Source organism: Bos taurus, chromosome 14 (genome assembly GCF_002263795.3).
Source record: "Bos taurus isolate L1 Dominette 01449 registration number 42190680 breed Hereford chromosome 14, ARS-UCD2.0, whole genome shotgun sequence".
Taxonomy (NCBI): Eukaryota; Metazoa; Chordata; class Mammalia; order Artiodactyla; family Bovidae; genus Bos; species Bos taurus.
Window position 1 is genome coordinate 62,528,136 of NC_037341.1, and position 17,373 is coordinate 62,545,508.

At 41.0% G+C, this 17,373-nt stretch overlaps 1 protein-coding gene across 8 annotated transcripts in view; it reads left to right on the forward strand.

The window, feature by feature from the left end:
• The window catches only part of NCALD (neurocalcin delta), a 468,660-nt gene that overhangs the window by 281,504 nt on the left and 169,783 nt on the right, over nt 1-17,373 (forward strand). Inside the window, exon 1 of one of the 8 annotated variants that reach the window (XM_015474513.3) lies at nt 14,750-14,844. The gene's annotated coding sequence lies outside the window, so the exon portion shown is untranslated. 8 annotated transcript variants of the gene reach the window in all.

The window sequence follows — 17,373 nt, forward strand, 5'->3', positions numbered from 1 at the left end:
TTTGCAACTGTATAATGACTCTGCTATTTGGGAGAAGGTATTCATTGATTCATTCACTCATTCGGCCAGTAAATACAAGACAAAATTCCCTGTTCACGTGGATCTTAAATTCTAGTTGAACAAGCAGACAATATGCCAGGAAGCAAATATATAGGTTTTATAGTAATGTTTTGTCTATGATTAAATGGTGTAAGTGGTCTTTAGATGAAATTTTAAAAATTATTTCAAATATATATTGAATTGTATCTGTGTATGGTTACTCCCCTGTTTAGTTAAATAAAGTTATGTCCTCTAGCAGAGCTAGGACCATGCTCAGCACAGGTGTTCTTCAGAGTACTCAGTTCACAGTCAAAGACTTCGGAGAAATTCCAAGAGAATAAAATAAGAGAAGGAGGGCTTCCCTGGTGGCTCAGTAGTAAAGAATCAGTCTGCCAATGTAGGAGACATGGATTCAACCTCTGGCCTTTAGGAAGATCTCACACACTGTGGAGTAACTAAGTCTGTGCATCACGGCTGTTGAGTCTGAGCTCTAGATTCCAGGAGCCGCAACTACGGAGTGCCTAGAGCCTGTGCTCCACAAGAGAAACCATTGCAGTGAGAAGCCCAAGCACTGCAACTAGAGAGTAGCCCGCACAGCAGTGAAGACCCTGCACAGCCAAACATAAATAAATAAAAATGAAAGACACCTCTGTCTGAAAAAAGTAAGAGAAGGAAGCTGAGAGATTTGTATTTACTCTTGTTTCTGAGAAGCTAGTGATAGCACTCCCACTGGCACCTGACCCACAATTCTTGGAGTGGTGGGGGCAGGAGGAGGGGAGCAATGAAAAGATTTAAGTAAAATAGCTGAGTTGACACCAATGGGAAACGATTTAAGAGGGAGTCTTTCTATTTCTTTTTACAGAAAGAGAGCTACATATATCTTATTATACACTCAAAATACTTTGTAGATTTTGCACACATTATCTCAATAAAAGGTTCACATCATAAAATCAACATACACATTTAAGGAGAGATGGTTCTTTGCCACATTCCTCAAAGCTGTTTTTTAACTGATAGTGCATGTTACAATCATCAGTGACTTACATTCAGAAAATAATACTTACCTGGAACCTTGTTTGCATTTTCAGTCATGCCTGTCTTTTCTGCTTGAAGATTTCCATGTGGTACTATTTTCATATCTGCATATAAATTATTACCATTGATGCAATTAATAAACCAGAACACCTGTGGGGTCACCTTCAGGTCTTGCTTGCCAAAGTCAGAGAGTAGTTCATGGATCAAAGGGAGGCATAATGTGTATCTGTTTTAATTTTCAAGAATTTCCTGCTTTCTGATTTCCAGATTACATGAATCAAAGTGATTATTTCTATATAAGACATGAGGAATAATAGAAATGTTGTTAGTGTATCCTTTAGTGCAGGATTTCTTAGCTGCAGCACTGTTAACATTTTGGACTAGATAATTCTTTTGTGAAGGGCTGTCCTATGTACTCTTGCCTGGAAAATCCCATGGACGGAGGAGCCTGGTAGGCTGCGGTCCATGGGGTCGCTAAGAGTCGGGCACGACTGAGCGACTTCACTTTCACTTTTCACTTTCATGCCTTGGAGGAGGAAATGGCAACCCACTTCAGTGTTCTTGCCTGGAGAATCCCAGGGTTGGCGGAGCCTGGTGGGCTGCCATCTATGGGGTTACACAGAGTCGGACACGACTGAAGCGACTTAGCAGCAGCAGCAGTCCTATGCACGGTAGGATGCTTAGTGGCCTCATGGTGCCAGTAGTATCTCCCAAGTATGACAACCACCTCTAGACATTGCCAAATGTCTTCTTGGGGGAGCAAAATCCCTCTCGTTGAGAACCACTTCTTGAGTACATCATCATCAGGGGCTCGCAGTGCTGTTTTAGCTTTGTGTTGTATTGCAAACACGTCCAACTCCAAGTGCATAGCTTTCAGTTTAACAGCATGGTTTCTTTCTAATTCTGTAGTTCTTACATCACAATTAAAAATTATATTGTGAAACCAGAATTAGATTTTTATTCAGCCAAATGTGTGCAATCCTGACATGGTAATGTGTTCTGTAGGAAGGGAGGGAGTGGTTTACACTTTGAGGGCCTTGTTTCATCATTAAAAACCTTACAAAATTGTATCCTCAAAGATTAAAACTTACTTAGCTGCTCAACTATTTTTTTAAAAGAGACATTTATGGGAATCTTAAGCCCTAGTGTGTGAGATGAGTGCAATTGTGTGGTAGTTTGAGCATTCTTTGGCATTGCCTTTCTTTGGGATTGGAATGAAAACTGACCTTTTCCAGTCCTGTGGCCACTGCTGAGTTTTCCAAATTTGCTGGCATATTGAGTGCAGCACTTTCACAGCATCATCTTTTAGGATTTGAAATAGCTCAACTGGAATCCCATCACCTCCACTAGCTTTGTTTGTAGTGACCTGCCTCCTGAGAAATCTGTATGCAGGTCAAGAAGCAACAGTTACAACTGGACATGGAACAACTGGACATGGAACAAACAGACTGGTTCCAAATCAGGAAAGGAGTACATCAAGGCTGTATATTGTCACCCTGCTTATTTAACTTACATGCAGAGTACATCATGAGAAAGGCTGGCCTGGAGGAAGCACAAGCTGGAATCAAGATTGCCTGGAGAAATAACCTCCGATATGCATATGACACCATCCTTATGGCAGAAAATGAAGAAAAACTAAAGAGCTTCTTGATGAAAGTGAAAGAGGAGAGTGAAAAAGTTGGCTTAAAGCTCAACATTCAGAAAATTAAGATCATGGTCTGGCCCCATCACTTCATGGCAAATAGATGAGGAAAACAATGGAAACAGTGAGATTTTATTTTTTGGGGTCCAAAATCACTGCGGATGTGACTGCAGCCAAGAAATGAAAAGACACTTACTCCTTGGAAGAAAAGTTATGACCAACCTAGACAGCATATTAAATAATAGAGACATTACTTTGCTAATAAAGGTCTGTCTAGTCAAAGCTATAGTTTTTCCAGCGGTCATGTATGGATGTGAGAGTTGGAGTATAAAGAAAGCTGAGTGCCAACGAATTGATGCTTTTGAACTATGGTGTTGGAGAAGACTCTTGAGAGTCCCTTGGACTGCAAGGAGATCCAACCAGTCCATCCTAAAGGAAATCAGTCCTGAATATTCATTGGAAGGACTGATGCTGAAGCTGAAACTCCAATACTTTGGCCACCCGATGCGAAGAGCTGACTCATTGGAAAAGACCCTGATGCTGGGAAAGATTGAAGGTGGGAGGAGAGGGGGATGACAGAGGTTGGATGGCATCACTGACTCAATGGACAAGAGTTTCCGTAAACTCCAGGAGTTGGTGATGGACAGGGAGGCCTGGAGTGCTGCAGTCCATGGGGTTGCAAAGAGTCGGACATGACTGAGTGACTGAACTGAACTGAACTGGTGATAGATACATAGAAACTTGCATGAGGCACATTCAACAAGTTTATTTCTGGTTTTATAGGAAGTTGAAAGCAGCAGAGAGAAAAAGTGCCACCCTTGTATCCTTTGGTGATGGTTCTTGACATTTTAGTGTAAGTTATTACCATAGCATATTGGTTTAATGTTCCCTTAACATCTGTGGTTTACTCAAAGTTTCTGAAAATGGGAAAAATGTGTGTTCTGTCGTTGTTCAGCTAAGAAATGGCATTTCCAGATCACTTTAATCATATATGATTGAATCTTCGAAAGTGGATTTTACTATGCTGTGGTGCCTGGGGAGACACAGATTGCATAAATTCACTTAGACTCATGACTAATATATGACACCATTAAGAGAATTTTATTTTGAATTCCTTTTTACTGTTATTATCTACTTTGCCTAGAGGCCTCTTGATTCAAAGTGTTTCACAGAGCTCAAATGAGACCCATGTTATTTTGTTAAATAGAACGTTCTTTCATGTTGCTATGATGTTCAGGAATATTTAAGAGCTTCCAATTGTCAAAAATAAAGTTCTAACTCTTTTCCATGGCACTTAAAGCCTTTCCTAACTGGGCAACTTTAGGTTGCCCATCTTTTCAGATTTGTCTCCTTTACCTCCATTTGCTCGTCTCCATATCACACTTCAGGGGCAATGAACTCAGTTGCCCAGGGCATCCTTGCATTTTTCTGCCTTTATAGCTTTTCTCATGTTATGATTTCTACTCCACAGATTCCAATCCATGTTTCAGAATTTTTTCCATGAAAATTTCCCAAATTTTCTCTGTTGGAATTAATCTCTCTCTGTGTCCTATAATATTTGGAAAGCTCTGCTGCTGCTGCTGCTAAGTCGCTTCAATCATGTCTGACTCTGTGCGACCCCGTAGACAGCAGCCCACCAGGCTCCCCCATCCCTGGGATTCTCCAGGCAAGAACACTGGAGTGGGTTGCCATTTCCTTCTCCAATGCGTGAAAGTGAAAAGTGAAAGTGAAGTTGCTCGGTTGTGTCCGACTCTTCGCAACCTCATGGACTGCAGCCTACCAGGCTCCTCCACCCATGGAATTTTCCGGGCAAGAGTACTGGAGTGGGGTGCCAATTGCCTTCTCCATTGGAAAGCACTACACTGGTGCTTTTCAAACTATCTGTGGGAAGAACTAGATTTTTTCAAAATTTCTTATTTATTACAGGCCAATATGTATTCTCCTGTCTATGACCAGTACTGGGATAGCGCCATGTAAAATTCACATATCTGAACTGTCTAGACCCCATTCAATGAGCCAAGTCCACTTGATTACACATTTGAGTGGTGCAGCTGTGTCCACTGCTGTAAATGTGTCTAAACGATTATTTGCAATCTCTGTACTGGTTCTGTTGCTGTCTGATGAGAAATAGTTCATGAGGTGGTGCTGGTTCAGAGACTACACTTTAAATAGCTCTGCCCTAGATGATAAGCTCTGCAAGACAGGGCCCATGTCTGCTTTTTTCATCATTATTATCCTAGCATCTGGCATTGCCATCACATGGTAAGCACACTTATTCCACATAGAAGTGTCATATTACAGATCAAAGTACCAAAGTAACTTGGATCAGATCTTGATCACTTTTTAGCATTTACAGGATGATCATGTCTAACCTGTATCAATAAGAAATATCGGACTGAAAATAGAAATTAATGAGAATATCAGACTGTTCTCTTTTAAACATACATTCTCTTTAGTATAAAATCTACTGAAATGGAACACCTAACCTGCTAGTCCTGGTATAACATTTAAGAACGAAGCTCACTTAATGATTTCACTTTCTTTCCCTAAATAGTTGCAAAAACTCACTGTATTCAACTTAATTTAAGTGAAATAAATGCAGATAAAAGAAATCTAAAACACTTTGCCTGTTAAATAACAGTGTTGAAAAACTAAGAGAAATGTATTTCTTGTAGGAAAAAGACCCCACAAAAAGAAAACTATATTTGAAATCAAAATGGCACCTCAAGGGGATACTAAATAGTCCAAAATTTTAGTTTTGAAAATGAGAATCACATGGAGTTAGTTTAACATCTACCACTGTAATTTTCTACTTGGGAAAACACCTGGTATATGAGTCATATTTTCAAAATTTAAAGTTTAAGAGATATAGAATACTTGACAATGCTGTTTTTGAACATAGATTTCTAACTTTTAGTAGTTCAAGAGTGTCTTTCTGAAGTGGTAAGTAGTTGTAATTGAATGTTCATATTTTTCATTGACTATTTCATTGTATTAAAAACTGACAGTCAAGAAAAACATGAACACTTACTATATGTTTTCCCCACCCTTATTACCCACCGAGTTTTCCATGGAACGTTTGATATTTCTGGGAAACATGTGGCATATGACCAGAACCATAATTAGTAACAATTTGATGTTATAGGAATTCAGATTTTGGCAATTTCTAACTTTTTCGTTTGAAATGCAAAAGCAGTGAATACAGATCCTAAGGGTGCATTCTGGAGTCAGCTTTTCCCTCCTTTACAAACTGTGATATTGTTTTGAAGACTCACAAACACATTTATAGCTTGCCCTAGACCCAGAAGCTGCCAGAAGGAGGTGCTGTTCTAAGCACTTTACACACACCAACTTATCTAATCATGGCAATAACAGGGGAAAAAACAACAGCATGAAGACATTAACTTGCCAAAATCACTTCCATGAGAAATTGCGTAGTTGAGATTCATCTCAGGGAGTCTGGCTCCAGATTCTGTGCTCTGACTTTCACAGAGTAGTGTCTTGTGCTGCATTGCTCCTGTAAGTAGAGACTGCATTGGTAGACTCCTGCTGAAGAGTTTATTTTCTTGCTGACTGTCTCTGGGAAATGCCAGATGACTATGAATGATGGGTAACTGGGAATTCTGGGTAGCCAAGGAATCCTGGGTAACCAGGGAATGCTGGGTAACTGGGGGAAAGGGGTGCAAAGCCCTTAGTTATCTGCTTACTCTGAGCAACTTTCTAGCATCTGAAAACCAAAGAATTGTCATCAGTACAAGGTCAGGGACTGTCCTACAGAGTCTGTCACTCTCACATAGGATCCCTAAAAACAGTGTTATCTTTGAATCAGAAGGGTGAATATTTGTAGTAATCACTTTTGCTTTGTGTTGGAAGCCATGGCTGCTGAGGCTAAAAATCACAGAAGTAAGGCATCCCATGTTACTATGGAGTAACTGAGGACTGAAACTGAGACATTGCTTAGCAACAGGCATCATAGTATTTACTCTTTTGAGCAGGAGCAGCAAAAGCAACTGGTATGTCTTATCAATGTCCTGGCAGGCATTCTTATTTTCCTTCCAACTAACACTGCTTGTATCCACTGTCCTGGTATTAGCAAAGTGCTTAGACTGCGGCTTGGTGGGGCTTGATTTCAGTAAATTCGCATAAGTACAGAGATCAATCCTGAAAGCTGGTGTTAAACCAATAGAACCAAAAAGAAATTAGGCTGCAGGTAAGAAAAAGTAACAAAAGATTCCTACCACTCTAATGTTCTGAGTGCTCAGTCTCTCAGTTGTGTCCAACTCTTCTGTGACCCCATGGATTCCAGGCTCCTTTGTCCATGGGATTTTCCAGGCAAGAATACTAGAGTGAATTGCCATTTCCTACTGTAGGTTAATGTTCTGTATAAGGCTCCTAATTTTCACTCCTGGCAAGTATGTGATGGTAAGTGATATCACTCCTGTAAGATGCGGGAACTTGCTGAAATACTGTTTGGACTTATTATTTTGTTGGCCTTGATCTTCTAGGCACTGACAGAATCCATAACTAAAAGTGAACATAATCCATGTTTCCTCCTAATAAAAAGGTAATGGTTTCACTAATAACAGTGCTAGTACTCCCCTGTCATTTACCCAAGCCCTCCTTTCATCTTCAAATTAAGAGTAGCTGTACATCTGAGAATCCTGGCATTCTATCTTTTCTTTCTCTGCCCCCAAAGTCATTCTAGCTTGGTATCTTAAATTACGGTGTTCTAACTTGACTTCTGGAGAAGGCAATGGCACCCCACTCCAGCACTCTTGCCTGGAAAATCCCATGGACGGAGGAGCCTGGTGGGCTGCAGTCCATGGGGTCTCGAAGAGTCGGACACGACTGAGCAACTTCCCTTTCACTTTTCACTTTCCTGCATTGGAGAAGGAAATGGCAACCCACTCCAGTGTTCTTGCCTGGAGAATCCCAGGGACGGGAGAGCCTGGTGGGCTGCTGTCTATGGGGTCGCACAGAGTCGGACACGACTGAAGTGACTTAGGAGCAGCAGCAGCAGCAGCAACTTGACTTCTGCTCTGATGATGAGCAAGAAATTCCAAGGCCTGAGGCCATCTTAAAGGAAAGATTCTCTAAAGTGGCTTGAACAGTTGTGGGAGGAAAGAGGAGCTAATGTTCCTACATGAAGACAGTGGGGAAAGAATCAGTTCATCCCTGGAACAGAGGCAGCTGTTCATCCCAGAGCGGGGAGATGTTCCACTTGGATTGTCATCCATTGATTAATGACTGTTTGGTCCCAAGATAGATGGAGAAGTTTGGAATTCAAGTGAGCATATTGTTCACTTCTTTTTCCCTCTTGGGGAAGGGTCCTGGAATGTGTAATTTTTCTTCTTGTTTCAGTTTGCAGGGATTTCCACATGCTTGGCTTTGCTTTTGTTATGTGGTGTCCTAGAATCACTAATTAATTATGGACCCAGTTCCTTCTGTGCACTTTGCTAATTGGATGTCTTGAAAATTGCTCCGTGCTGGCTTAAATAATGATGAGAGAATTAAAAGGCTGAGAGGTGCTGGGAAAGATAGAGACCATGACCACTGGAAATTCAGCAAGTGTCACAGCTGATATCTGTTACCCCAGTAAACAGGTGAGACAGAGGACTGGGACCGCAGGGCTATAAAAAGTACATGCAATGAAGCAATGAAAGGGGACAGGGTCAGCAAGAGCATCCATTGTTGAGAAAAACATTTTTGTGGATGGGAAATCCTGTCTGAAGATTATATGGTCTGGGCAGCTCCAGTCAGTTAATGCCTCCTGTTGGGCAAGTAGAAGGGAGAGTGCTCCCTGAGAACAGGGAAAGAGCCAGGACTTCGGAGTCCAACATCCTGACATCTGTGTCTGGACTCTGCCATTTGCTAGCTGTGGGATTTGGAGCAAATGACTTTACCTCTCTAAGCATCCAGCTCTTCATCTGTGAAGTGAAAAATAATGGTACTTGTCTCAGAATTGTGGTGAGGAGTAAGTGGGAGCAAATTGGTTAGTGTCTAGACCACTTCCTGGCACACAGCAAACTCTCAGTAGTGGCTCGCCATTATTGTTATGCAGTTATGTTCTCAACATAATGATTTAATAACAGTAAAATTATTAATAACAGGTAAGGTGCTTAGCCTGGCACAGCTCAGGAAGGGTTGGCTTTAAAATGCATTATAGGATAATCATTATTCCCATTCTATCTTTTCCACTCTCCTCCTGGCCAGTTTGGTTTTCCCTCTTACCCCTCATCCCCACCTCACCCCCACCTCACTCTTCCTCTTAGGGAAGAAGAGGAATTTTAAAAACTGGATGAGAAAAGTGCAGCTGTTCAGCTGTGGCCTTTGGTTGTTGGAAAGGATGCCCCCAGACCACAGCTGGTCAAATAACCCCTGGAAACCATTCCCAAAGTGCATTCTATTAGCCTCTGCTGCTACTTATATCATTTAGACAAAGGTGATTTGCAATTTCAGATTCCAAATTTTTCTTCCCCATTAGAACGAAAGCCTTCAAGATGGCAAGGATTTTTGTCTCTTTTGTTCACTGCTATTTCTCTAGTATTTTACTTGGTGTTATTTTTCTAGTGTTTAGAGCTATGCCATGCACATGTATGTGTCCAGTGAGTATTTGTTGGAGGGAAGAGGAAAGGAAGAAAGGAAAGAAGGAAGGACAGATGAATTTCACCCAGCAGAGCTTGAAGCCAAAAACAAAATGTCTTAGAAAGGAGATCTCCTGGCTAGTTTAGTCTAATGGGTTGACAGAGAAGGCCTGTGGGTGTTCAAGTCAACAAGCATTTAGTGAGCACCTACCCTGCACCTGGCACTGTGCCAGGTGGTAGGGATACAACAAAGAAGATGCTGTCTTTGCCACCAGTGACAGAGGTCTAGGAGGGATCCAGGCAGTCTTAAGTGTGATGTAACCGAGGCACCTTTTGGAGGAAAATGGGTAATTTGTGTATTACCAGTATATACAGGGTAAAAACAGTACAACTTGATCGGTGCTGTATTGGTGATGGACAGGGAGGCCTGGCATGCTGCAGTTCATGGGGTTGCAAGGAGTCAGACATGACTGAGTGACTGAACTGAACTGAAGAGCTGCCATAACAAAGTATCACAAACTGGCAGCTTAAAACAACAGAGAATTATTCTCTCACAGTTCTGGAGGCTAGACGTTTGCAATCAAGGTTTTGTCGGGACCATATTCCCCCCAGAGGATCTAGAGAAGAAGTCTGCCTTGTTTCTTCCGACTTCTGGTAGCCCAAGTACCAGGTGCTGGTTTGTGGCAGCATAGCTCGAATCTCTAGTTCTGTCTTCACGTGGCAGTCTTCCTCTTGTGTCTCTGTCTTCTCTTAGAGGGACTCCCATCATGTTGAGTTAAGACTCCACCCTGCACCAGTCTGACTTCATCTTAACTAATCAAATCTGCAACTACCCTATTTACAAATCAGGTCACTCTGAGATACTGAGGGTTAAGACTTCAACATATCTTTTTGAGAAGACACAGTGCTGACTAGGATTTTATTTATTCTCACTAGGATTTTAGACGCAAGGTAGAGGCTTTAAGGTGACCCTGGGTGTCAACGTTAAGTGAGTTGATTCAAAGTCACTGAGTCATATCTGAGGATATCAGTAAATCTTGTATTTATACTGATATATAGATTAATAGATAGACATACATGTATGTATATATACACGGCTATGTTCTTATATGCAGATGTGTGTATGTATATCACACACATGTACATATACTCATATACATATTTATATACACATGCAGATAAATAGATACAGAAATTAATATTGATATGTGTGTATTGATGGGTTCATGTACATACATGTATTTTCTAGCTCTATCTACTGAATGAATCTAGAAGCAATGATGCACAGTAACAAGGAACACACCCAGCTCCCACATCTTGGTTTCTAAATACCATTCTCCAAATGGAGGAATGGCTGATTTTAGAGCTGAGGCAGGGAAAAATACGAGATGAATTTGGGGTACCCTGTAGTGCTAAAATGTTTAAAAGTGATTTTTTTTTTAAAAGGATAGAGCATGTCAAAAGATACAGGAGTCAACTTGAAAGCTCCCTGTAGCCAAAGATGGATTAATTTAAGAAAAAGAAGAAAAGTAGTAATTCCCTGATGGTCCAGGGAAATCCTGTAGAAAATCCAGTAGAAAATCCTGATGATTAGGATTCTGAGGTCCCACTGCAGGGGCACAGTTCAATCCCTGGTTGGGGAACCAAGATCCTGCAAGCTGCATGGCATGGATGAAAAAAAGGAAAGAAAGAAAGATAATGATAGTATTAGTATAGGTTATAGACAAAGAATGAAATACACCCATGTGTCTATACTGGTATAAAGAAATGATAGAATGAATAAATAAATAAATAGAAGAAAATCTTTCTTACAGAAGAATTCAAACTACAAATGTAGAAGATATGAAGGCAAAAAAAAATTTTATCCTTAGACCACTTAAGTAGACAAGTTGCTGCAGACAAGATCCACTGATGAATCCTAATATTAATGGGCAAATCTTTAGGAGAAAAAGATGTTTGCATAGTCTCAGAGTCTCTCTCCCAAAAGATTTATTGATTACTGTGGTTGCTGCTGCTGCTGCCAAGTCGCTTCAGTCGTGTCCAACTCTGTATGACCCCATGGACTGCAGCCTACCAGGCTTCTCTGTCCATGGGATTCTCCAGGCAAGAACACTGGAGTGGGTTGCCATTTCCTTCTCCAATGCATGAAAGCGGAAAGTGAAAGTGAAGTCACTCAGTCATGTCTGACTCTTAGTGACCCCATGGACTGCAGCCCACCAGGCTCCTCCATCCATGGGATTTTCTGGGCAACAGTACTGGAGTGGGGTGCCATTGCCTTCTCCCGATTACTGTAGTAGTTTTCATTTAATGCACAGATTGTTTGATAGCTCTCCATCCAGGAGGTGGAGCTTAATTTTCTTTGGGTTTACACTGGACTTAGTGACATATTTCTAAGATGTAGAGTATGAAAGAAGAACTTTCCATTGGTAAACTTCACAATATTACTTAAGAAGGAGTCCAGATGAATATCACTGTTGATAAGTAGCATCTAATCATTGAAATAAATGGCACTTTACCTTGGTGATATCCTTCCTCCAATTCCCTAAACCTAATCATGAGAAAATACCAGACAAACTCAAACTGACAGAAAGTACATGACACCTGACCTCTTCTAAAGTGTTACAGTCATGAAAAACAAGGAAAAGTCCAGAAACTGTCACAGATTGGAGGAGACTGAGGAGACGTGGTGACAGATGTACGGTGGTATCCTCGGTTACATCCTGGAACAACAATAACAAAATAATGGGAAAACTGGGGAAATCCAAATACAGCCTGTAATTTACTTAATAGTATTGTACCAATGTTAATTTCTTAATTTTGACAAATATGCCATGGCGATAAAAGGTGTTAGAAATAGGAGAAGCTGGGAAATTCTCTGTACTACCTTTGCAGCATTTTAGTATGTCTAAAATTATTCAAAAATAAAAAGTTAAAAAAAGAAGGCTCTAAGAGGAGGATCCATAGCAATAATATCAGATTGTTCCAGGGACCGTTCTCTGAGTGCTTACATCACTTACTCTGGCTGTGTGGTCTAGATGAGATGCAGCTATCAGCTCCCGCTTTGGGCTGGACCCCACAAAGTCCTCACACTGCCCTGAAGTCCTGACAGTATCTCCCTCCCAATATTCATGTTATCCCTCTAATTTTATCTCCTACTACTCTCTTAAATATTGTTGTTGTTGTGTTAGTCATTAAGTCATGTCCAACTCTTTGTGACACCCTGGACTGTAGCCTGCCAGGCTCCTCTGTCCATGGGACTTCCCAGGCAAGAATACTGGAGTGGGTTTCCCTTTCCTTCTCCAGGGGATCTTCCCAACCCAGGGATCGAATCCGTGTCTTCTGCATTGAAGACAGATTCTTTACTACTGAGCCACCAGGGAAGCCCTCTGTTAAATATAGCTAGATATAATTAGGAATAGATAAGACTTTCAGGGCATTGGAAAGACTCCCCTAGCAGAAGTAACGTAGTAGAAAGATTTAGAATGAGCAAACTTTGGGGGTTGAGTTCTAATTCTGCCGCTCTTCACTGGGGAGATACGGGCCAAGTCATGTGATTTTTTTGGCTTTTTAGCCTCTAAACAGAAAGAGTTGAGCCAGAATGCTTCTAATTGTAAATCCGATGGCAATATTATCCTTGGTTACAGGAAGATATGAATTTGATTTATCCATTCAGAAAAAATTCTTCATAGTTTGGTCCCTAGTGTGAAATTGTGAATCATTGCCTGTGTAACAGCTGTGTTCCCACTCTCTGCCCCAGGCTCAGGGCTTTGCAAGGAAGAAGGAAGCATATCCAGAAGCTGACCTCATGCCCCATTCTCTCTGGTTATAAGTCATTTTCATCAAATGGTGCTTCTCATGCTTGAATCATTCATGTTCTATCTTCATGATTTTTATTATATCCATATACACTACTATTTTTTACTTAATATCTTTCTTAACCACTTTATATTTTAACTTACAATTGCTTATATTTTAACTTGCATTCACAGTAATAGCTGTGAAATTGCAGACTTGATATGCCATCTATATTTTTTCTAATGTACATTTCATAATTACACAATACAAATCCACCATAACTAGCCACTACCCCAGATGCTCTCTACACTTTGGGAAACCCCTCCATGAAGTGAAGGGAAGAGCCTTAGAGGTCTTAGTGCCATCTGTGACCTTCTTCCCAAAATCTTGGAACTTGGGAGGATTTAAAAAGCTTTTCCGATCAGCAAGAATATTGGGGATCCCATTTTAGAACACTGGGGACTCCTCATTTTATTTTGGTTTGGAATGAAATATAGGAGTGACTAAGCCTTCCCTTTGAGGGAAAAGCCCAAAAGGAGCTGGAAGGAAGGAAAAACAGGTATTTTTTTTTTTTGGTTTAGAAAATAGAAGTCAATGGCAGAAGAAAGGGCTGGAGAGAAAGAGCAATTAACTAGAGTAAGACAAAGTAGCTGGGAAACAAGGGGGTGGTGAGGGAAAACTCTGGAGGGAAAAGCAGCTGCTCAAAGAGTTGTTGTTGTACAGTTGCTAAGTCGTGTCCAACTCTTTGCAACCCCATGGACTGCAGCATGCCAGGCTTCCCTGTCCTTCACTATCTCCTGCAGTTTGCTCAGATTCATGTTCATTGAGTTGGTGACGCCATCCAACCGTCTCATTCTTAGTCTCCCTCTTCTCCTTTGCCTTCAGTTTTTCCCAGCATCAGGGTCTTCTTCAATGGGTCAACTTTTTGCATCAGGTGGCCAAAGTACTGGAGCTTCAGATTCAATACTTCAAAGAGGCAGAGTGTAAAATGAAAGATGAGAGACTTTGTAGAGGTCCTGACATCTTTCATCCTTTTTAACTTTTAGACTGTCATTCATGGTGTGAGAACCGGTTAGATACACCAGAGGGCCAGCTTGAAGGGCCAAAGGGATCAGATTGTCCAAGAAACTTCCTGATAATGGAATCAGGCCCTGTACAGTTTAGTTTCTCCTTGGCATATGACCTTGGCATAAGAGATAGATTTAATACTGTCAGATAGAAGGGGTTAGCAAAGAGTCTAGATTTTCCCTAGCACCCTTTCATACTTCAGAAAAAAAGGAGAGGACCTTAGCCTGTATCACAATACAGATCTGATTGGTTCAAACCCATACATCTGGAAGGGTCAGTTAGATTTAGAGTAAATTTTTTTAAAAACCTAAATTCCAGAGGATTAAAATATCTCTTTTTGTGAACATCTTCCCTGGCACACAGCTGAAGTAAGTGTCTGCAGATGGTCATGGCCCTGATGGGCAGAGGTATAATACTGGGGTACAGCATGTGTCGGACTGGACTCCAGTAGAAGCTGATGATCCTTGTACCACAGAATCTTAACTGAGGATGGGGCTGGGGGTCAAGGGTATGTTAGGAGCCAAGTCAGCTGCCCAAGGGCCACTTAGGAAAAATTTCCATGTTGTTTTGTGTCTTTCCAGATTTTTCTGTTTTAGAATTGTGCTGTCTGAGAGGGAGTGCTGATATTGTTTCCATCCTTTCCAAAAGAGGACAGGAACTGAGAGGCTCTGAGAAGACTAGGTATGGTCTATATATCCAAAAGAACAGATACGGTTAAAAGACAAGACACCTTTGTCAAGCTATGCCAAGAATGCTATTGATTACCCCTTCCATAGATGAATTTAGGAAAAGCCCCCAAATGAAATTGCACTCAAAACACATGACATGTACTCTCATATACTGTCCTTCTAAAACTTCAAGTGGGATATTTATAATAAGGTTTCAGTTTCTTTCCAGACTTAGGAGAACATTCATCCAAAATCACATTTTCAGATCAACTTCTTCCAGATGTATTAATACCTCAGATAATGTATGACAACTTTTTTCCCTTCATTTTTCTTTCTTTTTTTTTTTTTTGCTCAGAATATTGTCCCTTGAAGGTCCCCTTGTCTCTTTCCCTGCTTATTTTCTCTTTGTTTTACAGTGGGTTCTCTTTAGAGGTAGACCCATGGATATCATCTTACTTCTCCAGGACTGTCACTTCCAAAGAAAAGAGAGGCCATTTTTGTATATACCTTGACATTTCAGAATTTTCAAGACTATATCAATGTTTGGACCAAGTCAAACCTTCCTCATGGGCTCCCCTGATAGCTCAGTTGGTAAAGAATCTACCTGTAAAGCGGGAGACCCTGGTTGGATTCCTGGGTTGGGAAGATCCACTGGAGAAGGGATAGATTACCCACTCCAGTATTCTTGGGCTTCCTTGGTGGTTCAGCTGGTAAAGAATCCACCTGCAGTGCGAGAGACCTGGGTTTGATCCCTGGGTTGGGAAGATCCCCTTGAAAAGGGAAAGGCTACCCACTCCAATATTCTGGCCTGGAGAATTCCATGGACGGTATAGTCCATGGGTTACAAAGAGTTGGACATGGCTGAGCAACTTTCACTTCACAAACCTTCCTCAGCAACAGCCATGGTGAGTTGGCTTCTTCCAGAAGAACGTTCACCCTGTGGTGTGGGCCTCTGAGTTCCTGTGCATCTGACAGCTTAGCTCACTGCCCTTGGCTGGCTCTTGGGATGATTCAAGCAAAATAACAGCTTAGATTATTGGACCAGAAAACTAAAAGCAGATTCTTTCATGTGATTTTGATTCTTGTTTGTTTTGTATGAACTTTATGTGAACAAAGTGACTTGTGGTGATTATATATACAACCAAGTCAAAACTTAAAGAGAATCCCCTAAGATAAAGTAGAAACTGTGGGAAAATGTTTATTTTATTAGGTATTTGTTTTGCCTATCCTCCAAACACTCATTTCTAGCACTTCTTTCTGGTTGGGAAAAGAGTTATTGTTCTGTAGATCTAAAGCACTGTAGCAATCACATTTTTGATAGGGAACTTTTTTTTTAAGTGTATGAATTGAGGGGAGTTGGAAAAGAGTTATTGTTCTGTAGATCTAAACCACTGTAGCAATCACATTTTTGATAGGAAAAATTTTTTTAAGTGTATGAATTGAGGGGAGTTGTAGGAGTCTAAATTGAACAGATCAGGACATTAATTTAGTCCTCCCTGCTTTTCATGGATTAGCATCATGCCCATGCCAGTGGCCTGGTGTATTTTCTGCTTTTAATTTCCTCAGTTTTTCAACTGTAGAATAAAGTACCAAAGTGTCTTGTTTCCTGGGAACAGAAAACACAAGTAAATATTTGAGAAATTTGATACAGGGAAATTTGGTTTGAAGCTTGTCAAAAAGATGCATGAAATCAAGCCCCAATAAAATACCATTCTTCCTTGCATCTGGTTTATTATGATTTGATGAAATTCTTCTTTGTAGCCCACTCCTAAATAATTTTATGACTAATACCTAAGTGGATGGATTACTTAAACACTGTTGTGCTAAAAATACCTGGCATTTTGGCTACTACTGCACAGATGAGACACATAGACTGCATTTATAGACTTTGGTTTAAGTCTTTTATCAAAACAATACCTTTGGACTCTATATTATTATAAATTAATATTTGAGGCTGCCTGAGACAAGAGTATAGATGGAAGCCTTAGCCTGCAGCCCCTCATCTTCCAACCTCTCAGGAGAGGCCTTCCATGCAAGCAAACTGTGAACAGGTCAGCTTACTTTCCTGCCATTCTGAAAGTCAGAAGTCTGAAGTCAAGGTCTCAGCAGGGAAGCATTTCTTTTGGCGACCTTGAGGGACTAATCCATTCCCTTACTTTTTTTAGTCTTCAGAAGCCGCCTACATTCCTTGGCCCGTGGCCCCTTTCTCTCAATCATTCCAACCTCTTGCTTTTCTCATTATTTTCTACTACTCTTATCTACCTGCCCCCGTCTTACAAGAGCTCTTATGATTACAGTGGGCCCACCCAGCCAATCCAGCATAATCTTTCCAGCCTAAGTCCTTACCTTCATATGTCTGTCAAGTCCTTTAATCATGGGAGGCAGCATATTTACAGATTCTGGGGACCAGGAGGTAAAGACCTTTGGGAGGTCTGTCATGCATATGATCTCTCCAGTCCTGTGTTTTCAAACTCTGTCCTCTGGCCGCCTCTTCCACACACATATACAAGGGATGCTCTGTCTGCCTTTGGGAAGATCAACC